The following is a 22,115-nucleotide window of genomic DNA, read 5'->3' as shown; positions in this document are numbered from 1 at the left end:
ATTATTTTGGATTTTAGGAAGTTATTTTTGACAGGAAATCCCAAAATTTAACCAAAATTGAGAATTAAAAAACTTAACTTAGTTTTCTCTACGTATTTAAAATTTGAGTGAAATAAGGCGTTATTTTTGGACATTTCTTCCACCTAAGAAGATATTTCTTGAGGTGACCAGTTTCATATTTTTACAGACACTGCAAGCTCTTACCCACCTTAAAAACGCCTAAGATTATTTAGAATTTATTTATCAGCAAATTTGTATGTTATATGAAGAGCTGGCATGCTTTTAGGCGAAAGTTCCACTTCAATTAGCAACTCGATTAGTAATAAGCTAATATACAGAGGACTTGTTTTTTGCAAATAGATATTTTTAATTTATTTAATTGAGTTGAAAATAAATTCAAGTTGTATTATTCGTTATATGAATCAATTTTAATGCCACATAGTTAAGCGGAAAATTTTTTCTTACATTTTGAGGCATACTTTAAGGCTTATACATTTTACGACCTGAAAAGTTGACTTTTTGACACAAAGTTTTATCTTGACAGATTTAAGTCTCATATTTAACAGGCAGCTTAACTACACAAACAACATTTATATATTTAGTTATCAGGTTTTATTTTTATGTAAGTCAAAGTGAGTGCTTAGAAAAATTTCTGCAGAATTTTAGGCTCACAATAGCGAAAGATAAACTACAAGATAATACATGTTACTGTTCGTTTATTTCATTTCAACTTTGTGAGCCGACCACACAAATTTGTAAAAAGCACGTACATTTTTAGGCGTTAAATTATAAAACTTCTAAATCTACGTCTTAACTAAAGACACTATATAGATTATTACATTTTTCGATACTAAAAATAAAATCTATGAATAAGCAAATATACAATCCTTTTCTGTGTCCATTTTTTTCTCATCACATTTTAAATCTAGTATCCTTCTTCTAACTTTCCAACCGTTTAAGCTTGCTTAGCGTGCACGCACCATTTACCTAACTTCAAAATCTCTCCGAGCAAAGAAGTGATAATGATTTTGCACTTTTGTTAACAGCTTAAAAGTATACCTCAAAAATAAACAAAAAACTCACAGCATGTTAGACACCTTAAGAAGACGCTTACTTTTCTCCTTCAACTATTTTACGTGTAAAATTCCTTATCCAACTCTTCGCACACAATTTCGCAGCAATCATGATGCTTTTGCAATATTTTATTGCCTAAACTTATGCTATAATTTGCACATCAGTTGTTTTAACAAATTAGGTAAAATTTTTAAATATCATTAGCTTTGTTTTATCAGATTGCTTAGCAACTAGATCACCTACTGCCTAAAGGTATGCAGTCTAAATTTTGGTGCAGCAATAACCTCTTAGATTTGTTCATAAAAAAATTTGATTTCGTTCTAAACTTATTTTTTGTCTGCTCATATTACATGGCTGCTGTCTTATATTATGCATACGCCTAAGCCACAACTAATTTTTCAAATATGTAATTTGAAAAGTTTTTTTTTGTTGGAATTTTAAATTTGCGGCAATTTTGTGTAGTTTCTAACATGCGACATTTTTATTTACACACACTTTTAATGAAATAAAATATCTATGAATATTTGATAAGCACCTGAAAGTATGCAATTTTCATTTGTGCTTGAATTTTGAAGCTATTTTCAAATGAAATGGAAATTTGTTTTTATCTTTTCATTTTTAAAGCAACTTTGAAATACGTTTCTTTATATATTTACTAATATAAAAAAATGTAAGCGCCTAAAGGTATGCAATATTTTATATTACTTGCTAAATTAATTTACGCTTAGCCATTTAAATGGCTAAAGCTATCTAACAAGGTGCGCCAGTCGCTTTTTCGTTGTGCAAACTGACGCCAATTCGTAGCAACAAAGAATCAAACGTTTTTATACCTCGTTCTTCGAGTGGAGTGGTGGTCGCCTTTTGAATCTTTTCCGGTACTCGCCGTTGCCGACGCGTAGGGACCCACAAATCTTACGAGGACCTTTTTTCGAACAATCGCAGGACCGACTCATGTGATGCTGTCATGTGCCATGCTTCTGCACCGTACATCAGGATCAGGGTACGATGAGTGACTTGTAGCGCATAGTCTTCATTTGCCTAAAGAAGACTTTACTTTTAAACTGCCTACTCAGTCCAAAGTCAAATTTGTTGGCAAGTGTGATACTTCGTTGGATTTTTGAATTGACCTTTACTATTTCGAAATTATGGTTACAACGGTAACGTGGTCGCCAAGATGCAAATGCGTTGAATATTTGCTTGGTGATAGCAGGCACTTTTTTTTCCTCAGTCACCATCAGTTCGTGATGATTAGATATGCATTTGCTCAAAAGATATATCGTTGAAACGCAAATGCAATAAAAAAGGATAAAACCAAACAAAAATTTTTGTCAGTCACCTCAAAGTGTTCTACTTTAAAAGAGTTTTTTTTTCTAAAAGTGTGCAATTTCTTTCCGTGCGATCAATTTTGTATTAACGCTACACATATCTACTTAATGAATCAAAAGCCTAAAGATATGCAATAGTTAAGTATTAAATTCGTTTCGGCATCCTTTTTTGCCTCATATTAAATTTTCTATGTATCAATTTCGTGTTATTTAAAAAGAAAAATTAGAATCCTCTTAAAATATACACAGCATTTTATAAAAATTTTAATCGCTCTCACATCACCCTCGGCTATAGAACAGGTTCACGTCCTTGCTGCCCTTGCTGTATATCTTCAGTTTCTATTTTCCGTTAATTTTTTTGGATTGCTCTTATTCTTCCTTTTTTCACTTCAGCTGCAATCAAATCATTTCAAGAGTTTACTTGCCTACAGAACTATTTTGTTTCTTTACATTGTGCTTCAAATGGCATATATTTCCCATATTTTACTTGTCAAATACAAAAAAAAGTGTAATTATTCATGCGCTAAGACACTGACACACAGTAATTTGTATTGCCAGAATACGTATGTGGGTATATAGTAACCGTAAATTTCTATCACATTTACATATACAGTTTTCACTATAATATGGATGTGTCCTACTACGAAATCTGTGATTCCAAAGTGTTGTTGATTTGCAGGAGAAACCCCACCATTTTTTGTCACAGGGATACATTGTCACGCAGACGTGGAAGAACAGGCTTATGGCGATGAGGTAATTGTTGTTGGCTTAGTTGTGGCGCCCGAGCGGGAACATTAGCATTGGAGTATTAAGAGATTCTTGTACTTTTTTAAAATTTATAATTAATTTAATTTTTCGGGAGGAGATGAGTAGAAACCCATGCCTGCGTATATGTCCTTGGGTAGCCCAGCGAATAGATCATGATTTTTAGGCATTTTACAGGTGGCATGCCTGAATATTTCTATACTTATGTACTTTGTCATGGTCTGTAAAGCTATATAACTTTATGGAATCTGTTTTTATCTGTCACATGAAACTATTGTTTAAGTACCAGCAACAAGGTACCTTCCTTTAATTCCATATTTCTGAATGGTTGGGGGTCTGAGATGAAGTACTACAACTTCGTTTTTCCGCAGACGACCATGTAGCTTTAACAGCACATCGTAAGACGACTTTCTGACCAGAACCGGATACTCTCTTATATAAATTCCTATGATCTGAATACCGTACTATAAAGTTAATTCGCTCTGTGGATTTGCAGTATTGCTTCTACAGAAATTTGCAAGGTCTATATAATTCTGGCATTCGGTGGAAGTTATGTAAGAAAAACAACATTAAGATATATGAAAATTTTCTGCTGGGCAACTGTCTTTCCCCCTTAAATATCACTCTAGTTGCCACACATTCATGCAGATGAATGCATTTTTAATGAACTTAAGCTCATTTTGTGATTTTTCACTGCTGATTTTTACTCATTCATTGCACAATGCCAAAAGGATATATACGTACATGCTGTCTTAACTCACACATATTTAAAATTTTGTTAATAGCAAGTTTTACACTTGGCAGACAGCTGCAATGTGATGTATAAGATGAGCAATGACATGAATTATATTGCCTGTTGGCTAAACATTTTTTCTTCTCTACTAAAACTTCTCCAAGTAAAAATTTGTTTATAACAAAGGAAGATGAAAAAGGTTCCGTCATCTTTTTGTACTGTAGAGATGATTTCTTCGTGACTATGCGAACGAAACAAGACAACCTCCTTTAGTGGCTTCACAGAATAATTGTGTTGCTTTAACCAATTATGGGAAAGGACTTCGAAAGAAGTGGTGTCTAACGATGCCCCAGTTTTTGCTTGTTCATGATATTTGTAGTTGTCCCCATCCCTAGGAGCAGAAGGCGCCGTTGGGCGCGAGCAACAGCTAAGGAGAATAGCGGCCCAACCACACCCTTATGTTTTACATCGCCATCCATAAATATAGTTCTCTCTCTCTCCTCTTTTGATGTGGAAACATATTGACTCACGTCAATAAGGAATCCTTAATATAAGCGTAAGGTGTAAGCGGAAGCGTAGTATTTGTAAATGGTATGTGGTATGGTATTGAAATGCAGACGTTTGGTATTGGTATCTCTAATTTATTGAGCGTAGGCGTAGTGTGGGGTATTGGCAATACAATACAATAAAATAAAATAAAATATAATAAAATAAAATAAAATAAATTTAAAAAAATTAAATTAAATTAATTAAATAAAATGAAATGAAATGAAATAAAATAAAATAAAAAAAATAAAATTAAATTAAATTAAATAAATTAAGATAAACAATAAAATAAAATACAATAAAATAAAATAAAAAAAATAAAACAAATTAAAATAAAATAAATTTATATAAAATAAAATATAAAATTAAATAAATAAAAATAAAAAATAAAATTAAATAAAATAAAATAAAATAAAATAAAATAGAATAAAATAAAATAAAATAGAATACAATACAATAAAACAAAATAAAATAAAATAAAATAAAATAAATTTAAATAAAAAATCAAATAAAATAAATTAAAGTATAGGAAAATAAAATACAATATGTAATATAAAATAATAAATTATAATAAAATAAAATAAAATAAGATAAAAAATAAATTAAAATAAAATAAAAAATTAAAACAAAATAAAATAAAATAAAAATAAATTAAATAAAGTAAAATAAAATACAATAAAATAAAATAAACAAAGGAAAATAAAGCAAAAAACAAAAAATAAAATAATATAAAATAAAATAAAGTAAAAAAAAAATAAAAAATAAAAATAAGATAAAATAAAATACAATAAAATAAAACAAAATAAGGAAATTTAAATAAAATAAAATAAAGTAAATAAAAAATAATAATAAAATAAAATAAAACAGCATAAAAGAAAATTAAACAAGTAAGGAAAGTTAAGTTCGGGTGTAACCGAACATTACATACTCAGTTGAGAGCTATGGTGACAACATAAGGGAAAATAACCATGTAGGAAAATGAACCGAGGGAAACCCTGGAATGTGCTTATATGACATGTGTATCAAATGAAAGGCACTAATGAGTATTTTATGAGGGAGTGGGCCATAGTTCTATAGGTGGACGCCATTTAGGGATATAGCCATAAAGGTGGACCAGGGGTGGCTCTAGAATGCGTTTGTACGATATGGGTATCAAACGAGTGGTGTTAATGAGTATTTTAAAAGGGAGTGGGCCTTAGTTCTATAGGTGGATGCCGTTTCGAAATATCGTCATAAAAGTGGACCAGCGGTGACTCTAGAATGTGTTTGTACGATCTGGGTATCAAATTAAAGGTATTAATGAGGGTTTTAAAAGGTAGTGGTGGTTGTTGTATAGGTGGTCGCCTTTTCGAGATATCGCCATAAAGGTGGACCAGGGGTGACTCTGGAATGCGTTTGTACGATATGGGTATCAAATTAAAGGTATTAATCAGAGTTTTAAAAGGGAGTGGTGGTAGTTGTATATGTGAAGGCGTTTTCCAGATATCGACCAAAATGTGGACCAGGGTGACCCAGAACATCATCTGTTGGATACCGCTAATTTATTTATATATGTAATATCTGCCAAGATTTTAAGGGTTTTTATTTCGCCCTGCAGAACTTTTTCATTTACTTCTACTTAATATGGTAGGTGTTACAACCATTTTATAAAGTTTTTTCTAAAGTTATATTTCGCGTCAATAAAACAATCCAATTACCTTACCATGTTTCATCCCTTTTTTCACATTTGGTATAGAATTATGGCATTTTTTTAATTTTTCGTAATTTTCGATATCGAAAAAGTGGGCGTAGTCGGATTTCGTTCATTTTTCATACCAAGATAAAGTGAGTTCAAGTAAGCACGTGAACTAAGTTCATTAAAGATATGTCGATTTTTGCTCAAGTTATCATGTTAACCGCCATGCGGAAGGACAGACGAACGACTGTGTATAAAAACTGGGCGAGGCATCAACCGATTTCGCCCATTTTCACAGAAAACAGTAAGCGTCATAAAATCTATGCCCCCACCAAATTTCAAAAGGATTGGTTAATTTTTTTCGACTTATGGCGTTAAAAGTATCCTAGAAAAATTAAATGAAAAAGAGCGGAGCCACGCCCATTTTGAAATTTTCTTTTATTTTTGTATTTTGTTGCACCATATCATTACTCGAGTTGAATGTTGACATAATTTACTTATATACTGTAAAGATATTAAATTTTTGTTAAAATTTTACTTAAAAAAAAATTTTTTTTTAAAGTGGGCGTGGTCCTTCTGCGATTTTGCTAATTTTTATTAAGCGTACATATAGTAATAGGAGTAACGTTCCTGCCAAATTTCATCATGATATCTTCAACGACTGCCAAATTACAGCTTGCAAAATTTTTAAATTACCTTCTTTTAAAAGTGGGCGGTGCCACGCCCATTGTCCAAAATTTTACTAGTTTTCTATTCTGCGTCATAAGTTCAACCTATCTACCAAGTTTCGTCGCTTTATCTGTCTTTTGTAATGAATTATCGCACTTTTTCGGTTTTTCGAAATTTTCGATATCGAAAAAGTGGGCGTGGTTATGGTCCGATATCGTTCATTTTAAATAGCGATCTGAGATGAGTGCTCAGGAACCTACACACCAAATTTCATCAATATACCTCAAAAATTACTCAAGTTATCGTGTTAACGGCGGACGGACGGACGGGCGAACATGGCTCAATCAAATTATTTTTCGATCCTGATTATTTTGATATATGGAAGTCTATATCTATCTCGATTCCTTTATATATGTACAACCAACGGTTATCCAATCAAACTTAATATACTCTGTGAGCTCTGCTCAACTGAGTATAAAAAGAGGTTTAGATTTATCATCAAAAATAATTTATATGTTATCAATACGTTATCGATTTGTTATGGAGTGGTTATCAATTTCTCATTGAAGTGTTGTCGAAACTTAATAAGACGATGACAGGCTGTTAACTTATCGATAGCAAGCTGACAATAAATAGGAAACTCGACGATAATAATTCGCTATTGATAATAAACTGACAATAAAACAATAACTTGTCGATATCGGTTGTTACCAATGCGAAGCCGAAAAAGATCTACTCAAAAAGCCCTAAACTTTTTGTTTCTGGTAAAGTTAGCTCTACCGGTTTTGCCTCAACCCTAGGCGGGCCTAGCTAAAAAAAATTGGCTTCACAGATGTATAACTGTATGCTTACATATACAACTGCATAAGTACTTGATACTCACGTTTTTTTTTCTCATGGGTAAAATTTTCTTGAGATAACTCGCAACCAACAGTTCTGCAGCTATGTGTCTATAATCTTGATACTTTTTTGCATTTGTGCAATGGGCACATGTGTTGGTATTTAAAGAGCACGACGTGTACGCGATTAAAATGAATAAGCAACGGTATAGTACACTTAGTTATGAGTAAATGTTGCAGATGAGTAAATAGTAAACTTAATCACCACATATGCCAGCTTTCCTTTCTTACTCTTTATTTGTTTGTTTATTTTCTTGGGTAGATCGCATTTCTAAGCACCTCAAGATATGCTATATTTTAAGTAGCACTGCGCAATCTATAATTGTTCATATGTATGAGTTTATGAGGCGCTTGAGCGGTAGTGTGGCATCAATGCTGAGACGTTGTACAAAAATGATAAATTGCTGACATTGCGGTTGGAAAATAATATGCAATAGCAGACTTTGCGCAAACAAGTACACACAACTCACATTTACACCTACACATGGAAATAAAGAAAATATTTGAAATGTATACATTATATATTTTACATATATGTGCACGATTTGATATTTCTATTGGTATTAGAGCTGAGCTCTAGAATTACCATGAAGTTCAAAACAAGTTATGTTGTAGAGTAATTGATGAGAAAATTTTATAAAATTGCATCGGGCAGACAGTCTCTTGAGTGATATTTTAGACGTTTAACTCAAAAGACTTTGTTTACAGTCACGTTGTGGCGGCCAATAAGAAAATCCTGTCAAATGTAGGAAAGTAAATTTTATGAAGATTAAACGACGCATGTGGTGAAAATTTGAAATAAATGTTGCAATTGTTCTGTAAAATGAAACTTTCACTCTCTGGTTCGCGGTTCTCGACGGAAAAATTTATTGCAGTCAGAGTTAGCAAACAAACAAAAAAAAAAACAAGTAAGGAAGACTAAGTTCGGCTGTAACCGAACATTACATACTCAGCTGAGAACTTTGGAGATAAATGTTTGAGTTGAATGTTGACATAATTTACTCCTATACTGTAAAGGTATTCAATTTTTTGTTAAAATTTTACTTTTCATTTTTTTTTAAGTGTGCGAGTTCGTCATCCGATTTTGTCAATTTTTATTTGGAACACATATATAGTAATAGGAGTAACGTTCCTGCCAAATTTCATCATGATATCTTTAACGACTGCCAAATTACAGCTTGCAAAACTCCAAAATTACCTTCTTTTAAAAGTGGGCGGTGCCACGCCAATGGTACAAAATTTTACTAATTTTCTATTCTGCGTCATAAGTTCAAACCACCTACCAAGTTTCATTGCTTTATCCGTCTTTGGTAATGAATTATCTCACTTTTTGGGTTAAGTCCGATTTCGTTCATTTTAAATACCGATCTGAAATGAGTGCCCAGGAACTTACATACCAAATTTCATTAAGATACCTCAAAATTTGCTCAAGTTATCGTGTTTACGGAAAGACGGAGGAAGGACGGACATGGCTAAATGAATTTCTTTTTTCGCCCAGATCATTTTGATATACAGAAGTCTATATCTGTTTCTATTAGTTTATGCCGTTGCGTGGTACGGGTTACGTTATGCCAGCAAAATGAATATACTCTGTGAGCTCTGCTCAGCTGAGTATAAAAAGGCGTGAGTATCAAGTACTCGTGAAAATCGATGTGCAAACATGTGTCTATGTACGAATGTATAGGTCAAGAACACAACGATAACATACCGATGACTCGTCGATAAGAAATCGATATTATGCCGATTACAAATCGATAACTTGCTGATAACAAATCGGTAACACTCTGGAAAAAACTCGATAATATTTCGATAACAGATCTGAAAGAAATTCATTGCTTTTCTATAGCAAATTCATAAATTTGTAATCAAAAATCGATATTTTTCAATGCTAAACTGATTGCTCATCGATGGTTACCGATAACAAATTTATAGCAATTCGTTATCAAATTGATACCTCGTCGATAAAACGCTGATAACAAACCTGTAACTCGTCGAAAACGATTATTATCGATAACACACCCTTCACACTTGCATACCTCACTGGCCGGTTTCGGTCACGGTTTCGATTCGGATTTGGGTTCCAGGTCCCGGCTCTGGTTTGGGTTTCGCTTTCGGATACGGTTCTTGGTTCCGTTCCAATACGGTTTCGGTTTTGGCTCCAATTTCTGTTTCGGATTTTGTTTCGATTTCAGTTCCGTGTTCCCCGTTTTGGTTCCGGTTGTGTAGTGACTGAACTTACGCTTAAATTCTGTATTACACCAAACAGCTTACCAAAACTACTCACTACGGCTAGATTACATATTTTATAGGATTCCTTACAGAATTTCAATACTACACCTACGCAATCCGGCAATGATAGCCATAAGAAAACCTTAGTTGAGTTTAAGAAAACCACCTAAAGCCTATCGAAGCCCCAAAAGTTCAAAATTGAAGACGAGGAAGGAGTCAAAGTTTCATTTAAATTTGAAATAGAAAATTTCAATAAAACTGAAGTAAGAGCTCGTATCCGTGGTCGGAGGAAGTGGCTAAGCTCTACATTAACGAAAAAATAGGAAATTAAAGTTAGCATAACAGAAGAAATCGTTAAGTGCTAGGTCACTTTTAAGATACACGGCAAGTAAAAATTAAGGCTAACTTGCTGGCCGAGTTAGAGTTCGATCTGGATTTTGAAGATGAAGTCACCACTGAAGTCCAAGGAAGGGTCAACATCGATATGAAAAGCCCAGTTTTAAGTTGATAGGTTGTATTAAATTACTAAGGCAATTCTGAATCGCAAGTCGAAAGTGGGGAGAAATATCGAAGCTGAAAGCAAGGTCAAGCCAAATTTAGAACTGAATTTGAGAACGAGTTTTTGTTGGCAGTTCAAGTTTAATTTATGGGCGAACTGCAGTTCATAATCGAAGTTGGAGCTGGGGAAGTAAGGAGTCGAAGTCGTTGACTACGCTCACGCCTAATTTTTGATTACGTCTACGTTTCCGCCTAAGTCTACATCTACGTCTACGTATATGTCTTCGCCTAAGTCTAAGGCTACGTCCCCGTCTTCGTCTACTTCTTGGTCTACTTCTAGGTCTACGTCTATATCCACGTCTTCGTCTACTTCTAGGTCTACGTCTAAGTCTACGCCTACGTCCATGGCAAAAACTATTACACAATTTAGTAGAACCTAAGTAACCGCCGTATATTATAAAATCAATATGCAATCGAGGCATTCGCCTAAAATCTAAAATTAATTTTTCAGTAGGCAAAAGGTTAGCATCTATCTGTACACAATAATACTTTATGGGGCATATCGGTAGGCTTGCGAGTCGACACAGGGGAGCTCATATATGTATATATGTAAAAATATACATACATACAAATGTGTTGGATTCTAGCAATGCCTATGTAATACTTGCTGGGTGTTCAATTTGCTATCTGGCACCAGCGGGAACACGGAAGAAGCGGCTATAGCACATCTTCGTTTGCTTAGTTTTTGCGCTTGCCAAATAGAAATTTAAATCTTTCTGCAATTTTTTTTTGTTGTTTTTTGGCAGTAATATCATGCACAGCAATTGGAGAAATAACACATTTTATCCTCAATACATATACATTTGAATACATATGTACATGCAAGAGGACGAAGGAGGCATGGCGCCATGCAATATATCAGGGCTGAGAGTATATATTCAGGACTTAGGTTCTACTTACTTACTTAATTGGCATTTAACCGTTTAAACGGCTATGGCCGTCCAACAAGGCACGCCAGTCGCTTCTTTTCTCTGCCAACCGGCGCCAATTGCTCACACTAAGGGAGTTTAAATCGTTTTCCACCTGCTCCTTCCAGCGGAGTGAGGGTCGCCCTCTGCCGACAGAAACACTTACTTAGCCGGAGCGGCATCTTTCATTAGCATAATATACGGACTTAGGTTCCCTTCTAGTAAATACAAGTTTTTATTAATTCAGGGCTGAGAGAAAAGCCAGTTCAGTCCACCTGGCAGGTAAAAAAAACTATGTAACATCAATAAAAAAAATGTTTTTTAGTGTTTTGCCATTCAGTTTTTCTGTGTTTTTGTGAATTAAAACTTCTTCGGGACGTTCCTTACCTCAATGGTAAAGATAGCAAGTACTAATGCACCATATTTTCTGTTTTTGCTAGTATCTGTTCGTTCATTGTTTGGTGATAACCCATGAGGGATTGAGGATGTTTTGTTAGTTGAAACCGTTGTAACCACTGGAACAAAGGTAGGTTAGGTAAAGTTAAGAGGACGTGCGTGGGTATTACCCACACTTCCACTCGAACACATTTTTGTCCATTGTCAGTGCCCTCTATAAGTGCAGGGTGGGGGCACATTCGTTTAACCCCATTACCTCATAGTGGTCCTCAACGAACCACTTACTTTCCCTGATGAACCCAAGAAGAAGCGAGACGTCCACCTTCCCAACCTCTGCCAGGCGTTCGAAGAACCGTGAGCCCAAAAAGCTGAGCCTTCTTCTTTGAAGCGCCGGACATCGGCAAAGAAAGGGGTAGATCGACTCCTCTTCCTTCTCATCCTGACAACTTCTGTAGAGGGAGCTTGTTGGCATTCCCTACCGTCGGAGCATTGGTGCGATTGCACAATGACCTGTGATGACACCCGTAAGTACCTTTATCGCAGATTTGTTCAGTTTGGGAAGGAAGCTGGTGCCATTCCTATCAAGCATGGCCATAAGGATCTTGAGACTTCGCAGTCAACCCCTTTGGTCCATAGCAATTCCGTTGTCCTGTTCTCATATTCCTCGATTCTCCCTAGGAGATAACTCAGCGGTGGTCGGACGGTCTGTCCACCTCACTTATTTCCAAATCGGACCCTTTCCTAGCCAAAGGTAACAAATGTACATTTTCCTTGGAATTGTTAAATAGGGTTACACTGTGCCTTCCCGATTGGCCACAATTCGCCCACACCAGCAACCAGCCAGCTTACTTGTCATCACCACTAGTAGAGTCACAGGTTCCCGTAGCAGACGGATTCTACTCCCATAGTAAGTGGACGTTAATTCGAGGAAACTGAACTTTCCCAACAATGACCCAGCTTTCCATTATTAATGTAAAGTTGGAAAGCTTGTTTTAATGTCATGCAGAGCTCGTATGTCTTTTATAGTTTTTCATCAAAGTTGTCCTTGTCCTCGTCGACAGAATTTAGCAACGCAGTCTTATTTCTGTCCGTCTATTGCGTTGTTATTGTAACATTGAAAGAGGCTTGACTACACAAAGAGTTTTCATCTAAGTCTTCTAAAGGAAGTCACAGGAAACTAGTAGTTTCAGCTATGTTGGACCATAAAGAAGTCACAGTAAAGGCGTTGGTTCCTTTCAATAGGATTGTGTTGTGTGTGAATATACCAAAAAGCCGACATACATCCAGTTCAAAATTGGGGCAGGAAAACGTAAGTTATTAATTTCTTTGAGGAAGACAGTCGGCCACAATTGTAGCGTGCTCCGCCTACCTCACCCAAGATCCTGGGTTCACGTCCCGTTCAAAGCAACATCAAAATTTCAGAAATAAGGTGTTTCAATTAGAATACAATTTTTCTAAGAGGGCTCGCCCCTCGGCATTACATTTTTGTTTTGTGTAAAACTGTCGATCTTTATTCTCGTTAGCGAATTGATGCCTTATGGTCATACGACTGCGCCTACCAAGTGAGTCGAAAAGTGAAATACTTGAATATATGCTGAAGCACTTTGCTTATTCGATATGAGCTTAGTTATTACTTGATACTTCGCGATGTCTGAATTCAAGCCCAGATGGGAAAAGAGACCGCCTTAAAATAACAGTGCAGCGAAAACCTTACATCCTGCCTGAACTCTTCCTATGCTAACCAGTATCTGAGTTTCTAAGCGAAATATTTCACTATAGTGTAACGAGTTTTGGGGAGTTCCGATAATTATGCACCTTCTGCTAACGTTCGAACTGTCGAGAACTGTCTAATAAATAACTCCAATATTCAGTGTTGTAAAATGGTCTTTATTTACACTCTTGGGGAGTAGTAAAATTATACTTCACTATCAAGAACTTCACAAAAGCGTGTCTCAATAACACTGATCAGTTATTCCTCAGCGTGCGCTGCTTTTATACTCTCTGTTGCCTCGTTCGTATATTTCTCCTACGGTCTAGAATTTTCACGAACATGGACAGTTGTACCGCATTCTTGTTTTTTTTTTAGCCATGTGCGTGTATATGTGTGAGTAACAACTTCAGCTCTTAGCTAATGACTACATGTGTGTATGTGAGATATCTCTTCACTTCAAGCTGCTGGCTATGTGTGTGGAATATTCTTCATTGCCCTTATATTTACTGACAGTTATTATTTACTAACAGCATAGTGATGCTAATATTCGCCACAATAGATATTTCCGCTTCTTTTGGTCTCGCTTTTTCATAACTGTATGACTTCTTAGCTTCCACATAGGCTACTCAGATCGTTATCAAAGCTGTTATATTCGCACAAATACAACTGCATCACAAAGGAACGTAGTGTACCACTTTACGAGTTTGCCTGCTTCAGTTGCACAGCATGATCGCGGGTGCAAAGGATTAACCAATATATGAGACTAAAGTGAACGCCATATTTTTTTCTTAGGCTTGACATTTGAAACTACGAAAGTTTTTCCACGAAAATTTTAAAAAAATAATGTGAAGGCAAGAAAAGAATACAATAACTTTTTCAATGTTTCAAAATATTTTGTTGGTGGTTCTGGTATCCAACACAAAAATGTGCGCGCTTTTGGTATGGCTTTGTGCCACTAAATGTAGATGTCTAGCAAAAGAACAATAGGCATATACAAAAACAATCTCACACTCATATGCCAGCATATTTCTTAATATGTTGCCTTGTGAGAATGTGTAGTATTTTTTGTCTACAAGATTTTGTGCAATTTGTGGCCTGTTTTTTCTAACAAAGGATTACTACAAAGTGGTGGCTCATTGCCGTTGAGTTTGATTGCGCCAAAAACACAAAGTAAGTGTAGGTTTTTAGAAAATTGGTAAAGAAAATATATTCCCCTCTTGGGTTGCATTAGGTGGGCATTATATGAGTATTAGTGCAGAAACGGGCATAACTGTGCTGATACATGCACACATATGTAGTACATACATACATACGTGCTAACTCATAGTGCTTTACTTGCCATTGCATCAGCTGCTAAATTTGCTAAAACATGAACTTTTTTGTCTCTGGTTTGACCTGTTTAGTTTGAGGCAATTTCATTTTTTCTGCATTTAAAAAAAATTTCTTTTGTTTAACTTCAAAGCCGAAAGAGTTATGAGTTGAGCCGTGCTATTTGTTGAGCCGTGCTATTTTACATGAACACGTATATACGTGCAATAAGCTCACACATGCTAACCTTAAGACCTGTGTGTAAAGAATGCATTTCTTAAATTTGAAAAAAAAAAAAATTATGAAAATATAGTACCTTTTTTACCAAAAATTTTATATTAAGGTTGATAACAAATTTTTTCAAAGACAACTTTCAGCAAACAAAAACAAAAACAAAAAAAAAAAATAAATAAATAAAATAAAATAAACAAATTTTAATAAAATTTATCAAATAAAAAAAATTTAATAACATAAAATAGAACAGAAGAAAATAAAAACGAGTAAAATAGAATAAAATATGATAAAATAAATTACAATAAAATAAAATAAAATTAAATTAAATTAAATGAAATAAATACAAATAAAATAAATAAAAATAAAATAAAATAAAATAAAATAAAATAAAATAATATAAAAAAGTAAAATAAAATAATATAAAATAAATTTGAATAAAATAAATATAAATAAAATTAAAATATAATAAAATAAAAAAATTTAATAACATAAAATAGAACAGAAGCAAATAAAATCGTGTAAAATATAATAAAATATGAGAAAATAAAATAAAATAAAATTAAAATTAAATAATATAACAAAAAAAGGCAAATAAAATAATATAAAATAAAACAAAGTACCAAAAAAAGGAAAATAATAAAATATAATAAATTTAATAAAATAGAATACAATGAAATAAAATTAAATAAAGCAAAATACCAAAAAGGAAAAGAATAAAATAAAATACAATATAATAAAATAAAATCAAATATAATACAATACAAAAGTTAAATAAAATTCAATACAATAAAAAAAATTAAATAAAGCAGAAACAAAAAATAAAATAAAATAAAATAAAATAAAATACAATAAAATAAAGTAAAAAAAAAATAAAAAAAATAAAATAAAAAATAAAATACAATGAAACAAAATAAAATAAAATAAAAAAATAAAATAAAAAATAAAATACAGTGAAATAACATTAAATAAAATAAAATAAACTAAATGAAACAAAATAAAATAAAATAAAAAATTGTTTTATATATATATAAAAAAAATAAAAGAAATTATTAAATAAATTGAAATAAAATAAATAGAAATGAAATGAAATGTAGTGAAATAAAAAACTAATAAATAAAATTATGTTAAATAAATCGAAAGAAAAAAAAATTTTATATAAAAAAAAAAAAATAAAATGAAATTAAACAAGTAAGGAAGGCTAAGTTCGGGTGTAACCGAACATTACATACTCAGTTGAGAGCTGTGGAGATAAAGTAAGGGAAAATCACCATGTTGTAAAAAGAACCTAGGGTAATCCTGGAATGTGTTTGTATAACATGTGTATCAAATGGAAGGTATTAAAGAGTATTTTAAGAGGAAGTGGGCCATAGTTCTATAGATGGACGTCATTTAGGGATATCGGCATAAAGGTGGACCAGGCCTGACTCTAGAATTTGTTTGTACGATATGGGTATCAAATGAAAGGTATTAATGAGTATTTTAAAAGGGAGTGGGCCTAAGTTCTATAGATGGACGCCGTTTCGAGATATCGCCATAAAGATGGACCAGGGGTGACTCTAGAATTTGTTTCTACGATATGGGTATCAAACGAAAGGTGTTAATAAGTGTTTTAAAAGGGAGTGGGCCTTAGTTCTATAGGTGGACGCCTTTTCGGAATATCGTTATAAAAGTGGACCAGGGGTGACTCTAGAATGCGTTTGTACAATATGGGTATCAAATGAAAGGTGTTAATGAGTAGTTTAAAAGGGCGTGGGTCTTAGTTTTATAGGTGGACGCCTTTTCGAGATATAGCCATTAAGGTGGACCAGGGGTGACTCTAGAATTTTTTTGTACGATATGGGTATCAAATGAAAGGTGTTAATGAGTATTTTAAAAGGTCGTGGGCCTTAGTTCTATAGGTGGATGCCTTTTCGAAATATCGCCATAAAGGTGGACCAGGGGTGACTCTAGAATTTGTCTGTACGATATGGGTATCAAATGAAAGGTGTTAATGAGTATTTTAAAAGGGCGTGGGTTTTTAGTTCTATAGGTGGATGCCTTTTCGAAATATCGCCATAAGCGTGGACCAGGGGTGACTCTAGAATTTGTTTGTACGATATGGTTATCAAATGAAAGGTGTTAATGAGTATTTTAAAAGGGCGTAGGCCTTAGTTCTATAGGTGTACGCCTTTTCGAAATATCGCCATAAAGGTGGACCAGGGGTGACTCTAGAATTTGTTTGTACTATATGGGTATCAAATGAAAGGTGTTAATGAGTATTTTAAAAGGGCGTGGGCCTTAGATTTATAGGTGGATGCCTTTTCGAGATATCGGCATTACCGTGGGCCAGGGGTGACTCTAGAATTTGTTTGTACGATATGGGTATCAAATGAAAGGTGTTAATGAGTATTTTAAAAGGACGTGGGCCTTAGTTCTATAGGTGGACGCCTTTTCGAAATATCGCCATAAAGGTGGACCAGGGGCGACTCTAGAATTTGTTTGTACGATATGGGTATCAAATGAAAGGTATTAATGAGTATTTTAAAAAGGAGTGGGCCTTAGTTCTATATGTGGACGCCTTTTCGAGATATCGCTATAAACGTGGACCAGGGGTGACTCTAGAATTTGTTTGTAATATATGGGTATCAAATAAAAGGTGTTAATGAGTATTTTAAAAGGGAGTGGGCCTTAGTTCTATAGGTGGATGCCCTTTCGAGATATCGCCAAAAACGTGGACCAGGGGTGACTCTAGAATTTGTTTGTACGATATGGGTATCAAATGAAAGGTGTTAACGAGTATTTTAAAAAGGAGTGGGCCTTAGTTCTATATGTGGAAGCCTTTTCGAGATATCGCCATAAACGTGGACCAGGGGTGACTCTAGAATGTGTTTGTACGATATGGGTATCAAACGAAAGGTGTTACTGAGCATTGTAAGAGGGAGTGGGCATTAGGTCTATAGGTGGACACCTTTTCGAGATATCGCCATTAGGGTGGGCCAGGGGTGACTCTAGAATATTTGTACGATATGGGTATCAAACGAAAGGTGTTACTGAGCATTTTAAGAGGGAGTGGGCATTAGGTCTATAGGTGGACACCTTTTCGAGATATCGCCATTAGGGTGGGCCAGGGGTGACTCTAGAATGTGTTTGTACGATATGGGTATCAAATTAAAGGTATTAATGAGGGTTTTAAAAGGGAGTGGCCCTTAGTTGTATATGTGAAGGCGTTTTCGCGATATCGACCAAAATGTGGACCAGGGTGATCCAGAAAATCATCTGTCGGGTACCGCTAATTTATTTATATATGTAATACCACGAACTGTATTCCTTCCAAGATTCCAAGGGCTTTTGATTTCGCCCTGCAAAACTTTTTCTTTTCTTCTACTTAATATGGTAGATGTCACAACCATTTTATAAAGTTTTTTCTAAAGTTGTATTTCGCTTCAATAAAACAATCCAATTGCCTTACCATGTTTCATCCCTTTTTTCGTATTTGGTGTAGAATTATGGAATTTTTTTCATTTTTCGTAATTTTCGATATCGAAAAAGTGGGCGTGGTCATAGTCGGATTTCGGCCATTTTTTACACCAATACAAAGTGAGTTCAGATAAGTACGTGAACTGAGTTTAGTAAAGATATATCGATTTTTGCTCAAGTTATCGTGTTAACGGCCGAGCGGAAGGACAGACGGTCGACTGTGTATAAAAACTGGGCGTAGCTTCAACCGATTTCGCCCTTTTTCACAGAAAATAGTTATCGTCCTAGAATCTAAGCCTCTATCAAATTTCACAAGGATTGGTAAATTTTTGTTCGACTTACGGCATTAAAAGTATCCTAGACAAATTAAATGAAAAAGGGCGGAGCCACGCCCGTTTTGAAATTTTCTTTTATTTTTGTATTTTGTTGCACCATATCATTACTGGAGTTGAATTTTGACATAATTTACTTATATACTGTAAAGATATTAACTTTTCTTTTAAAATTTTAATTTAAAAAAAAAATTTTTAAAAAGTGGGCGTAACCTAACCTTCAATGAATGCCAAATTACAGCTTGCAAAACTTCTAGATTACCTTCTTTTAAAAGTGGGCGGTGCCACGCCCATTGTCCAAAAGTTTACTAGTTTTCTATTCTGCGTCATAAGTTCAACTCACCTACCAAGTTTCATCGCTTAATCCATATTTGGTAATGAATTATCGCACTTTTTCGATTTTTCGAAATTTTCGATATCGAAAAAGTGGGCGTGGTTATAGTCAGATATCGTTAATTTTAAATAGTGATCTGAGATGAGTGCTCAGGAACCTACATGCCAATTTTCATCAAGATACCTCAAAATTTACTCAAGTTATCGTGTTAACGGACGGACGGACGGACGGACGGACATGGCTCAATCGAATTTTTTTTCGATACTGATGATTTTGATATATGGAAGTCTATATCTATCTCGATTCCTTTATACCTGTACAACCAACCGTTATCCAGTCAAAGTTAATATACTCTGTGAGCTCTGCTCAACTGAGTATAAAAAGTAAAGAAACTAAAACAAAACAAAATGAAATGAAATAAAATAAAATAAAATAAAATAAAAAAAGTAAGCTTAAAGAAAATGAAATTAATAAAATAAACTTTAAATAATGAAAATAATATTGATGAAAGCAAAAAATAAAAAAAATTGAAAATTTCAAATTAAAATTGAAAAGATGATTGGTGTTACATTAGGCAAAAATTGTGACGCGCAACTTCGTGGGAAGTGTGCCTTCCTCTGACACAAGTTTTGGGTACTACGACCCATTTCAATTAAAAATTTTACAGATATACGCTCGAAAATTTTAGTTAGATAAATGTCAGATTAATAAGTCAAAGGGTTTTGATAAGTACGGCAGAACCCCCACGAAACTCCGAATAGCACTGATATTTTTATTTCATTTTAACATATCACCTACAAATACGCTCCACAGTGCCGTCTAGCTGCCGCCACCTCCATGTATTACACGCCCATTATGTACGTAATACATTTGTTTTTAGTGAATTTTTGACATTAACATTTTGAGCGGCAGGAAAAATAGCGAAATAATGTTAAAAAGTATAAAAAATTTGCTGGTTCTAGTTATTATTTGTAATATTCCCCGCTGCGCTTAAGCGCCTGAAACAGTAAAACTTTATTGTAAGCAATAAAGTGTTCATAAAAATTAAGTTTTTAGTGAGAAGAGAGGAAGAGCAATGCTTTTGGGGGAATAAATGTTTACAGTAGAATATGTTGAAAAAAGGAGCGTGGAGAATCCGGGAAATATCCAAGATATGACTTCTTGTTTGAAGAGAGAGGCTAATAGGAGTTTAATAGGCACAAGTTGTGTTAGCGGGTTAGACGCACGGTCGTTTTTACCAACTCAGAATCGAAAAATCAATGTTGTCATATAAATACCCTGATAACACTCTCATCATTAAACCCTGTTATGAAGAAAATCCGGAACTCCTTTAAGTGGCCTGCAATAAAGCCTTTTCAATGGCTGAAGAAAGTTAGCTGGACCATCTGAGAGTGACAAAGTAGTGAGCTTTGCAAATTTACAAAGCCTCACTGCTTCTTAATAACGAAATAGTGAAATATTCGACTGGCTTCGACGAGCGCAACAATTGGCGCCGATTGTGGGCACAGACAAGCTGAGCCTGAGCCTACTCTTACCAACATTTTAGCCTTATATCTCTACGAGTAACGCCCATATCACCGGCACTCGAAGTGGAGTCAGCTTGTCTCGTAGGAGACATATTTAAACAGGCCAGGTATGTTTGCCCTTGTAAAACATCCGACTTTATTTTAAATCAGGATCCATGACTGGTCCAACGTCCCACTGAGCCACGGTGGAAAGCGGACATTCTAGAAGTCCCGTTGCGTTGAAATCTTAATATGAGCAGCACATACCAACGCAAGAAGTTCAGATGCAAAAAAATAAGGTTAGGTTTGGTTTAAAGCTTTCGAGGCCCTTTTCAGTCCCGCCCACTTTTTGTATTTTGCGATTGTTATCCTCTGAAATTTTCTTCATCAGGCGTAAATGCTGTGTTGGATGTTGCTATGTAAGATCCGCAGCATCATTATGTCGGTTGTCCTCCTCTACGATCTTCTTGTCCTCCCTTAGTCCCCTTATTTTGAGGCTTTCGAGGTTCTTTTCAAGCTTCCAGCGTATTGATGCTGTTATCCTTCTTCTGTAAAACATCTTTTCCTAAGTTTTCTCAAGCTGTGTATACAACATATCTTCCGCCTGCTTGTTTATCTGGAATTTGTAGTGCTGACCCTCCTTCATAGGCCGAGATACAGTAAATACCTTCCAATTCTGTGTCGGTATATTCGTGTTCTGACTCCGCAGAAGCCGCAGCGTATATTCCGACCTCATCACGCATGGAGCTCTTTAATTTTTTATATCGTTTGGATCTGCGGCCCTGGCACTTGGTCCTTTCTGGTTCTTAAAAGCAGGCTCACCACCTTCGCCGAACGTTGGCCCTTCATTCTGCCGCTCGAAGCTTCCTTCTCCTCATTCTGGTTGCAGTACCGAAGGTTTCGCACAGCAAACCTCTTGAACTCCCTCCGAATGACATGTACCGCCTCAAGCGCCTATTCCAATTGCTTAATCTCGAGTTATGTTGGGTCGACCACTGCTCCCCAAAGTTGGGCAATTCTCAGCGGGAGTGCTCACTTTTACTCCCTCTGCTCCGTACTTCTCTACACTCTACTTTTCTGTTTATATTCATTTTCCTTTCCGACAAAAAATAAACTAACTAAAAAAATCTTTAAATGAAATTTTATCTTAGAACATTTTTTCAGTAAGCTACGTTGGCATTAAAATGCCTGCTCAGCTGCGCTCGTATTTTAAAATTTAATATTTAAAGTTTCCACATTCCAGCCAAATTTGCTGCTATAATTCTTTCAGCATTTGTTATTTTACTGCATGTCGCATGCTCGATAACCAACATTATTATGGTCATGGCATAGTTACTATCAAAGCAGTTCAAAATAATAAATCTCTACGTTAAAACACACACACATTCATACATATGCATTCAAATGTATGTGTTTACATGCTAAATTTGGAAATATTTCAGCTATCAACTGGTCAAT

The 22,115-nt window shown here is 34.7% G+C and overlaps 1 pseudogene; it reads right to left on the bottom strand.

The window, feature by feature from the left end:
* The window catches only part of LOC137235796 (uncharacterized), a 601,114-nt pseudogene that overhangs the window by 413,752 nt on the left and 165,247 nt on the right, over positions 1–22,115 (bottom strand).

Source organism: Eurosta solidaginis, unplaced genomic scaffold, assembly GCF_040869045.1.
Source record: "Eurosta solidaginis isolate ZX-2024a unplaced genomic scaffold, ASM4086904v1 ctg00001022.1, whole genome shotgun sequence".
In the NCBI taxonomy this organism is placed as follows: Eukaryota; Metazoa; Arthropoda; class Insecta; order Diptera; family Tephritidae; genus Eurosta; species Eurosta solidaginis.
This window is presented reverse-complemented; position numbering and strand designations above follow the sequence as displayed.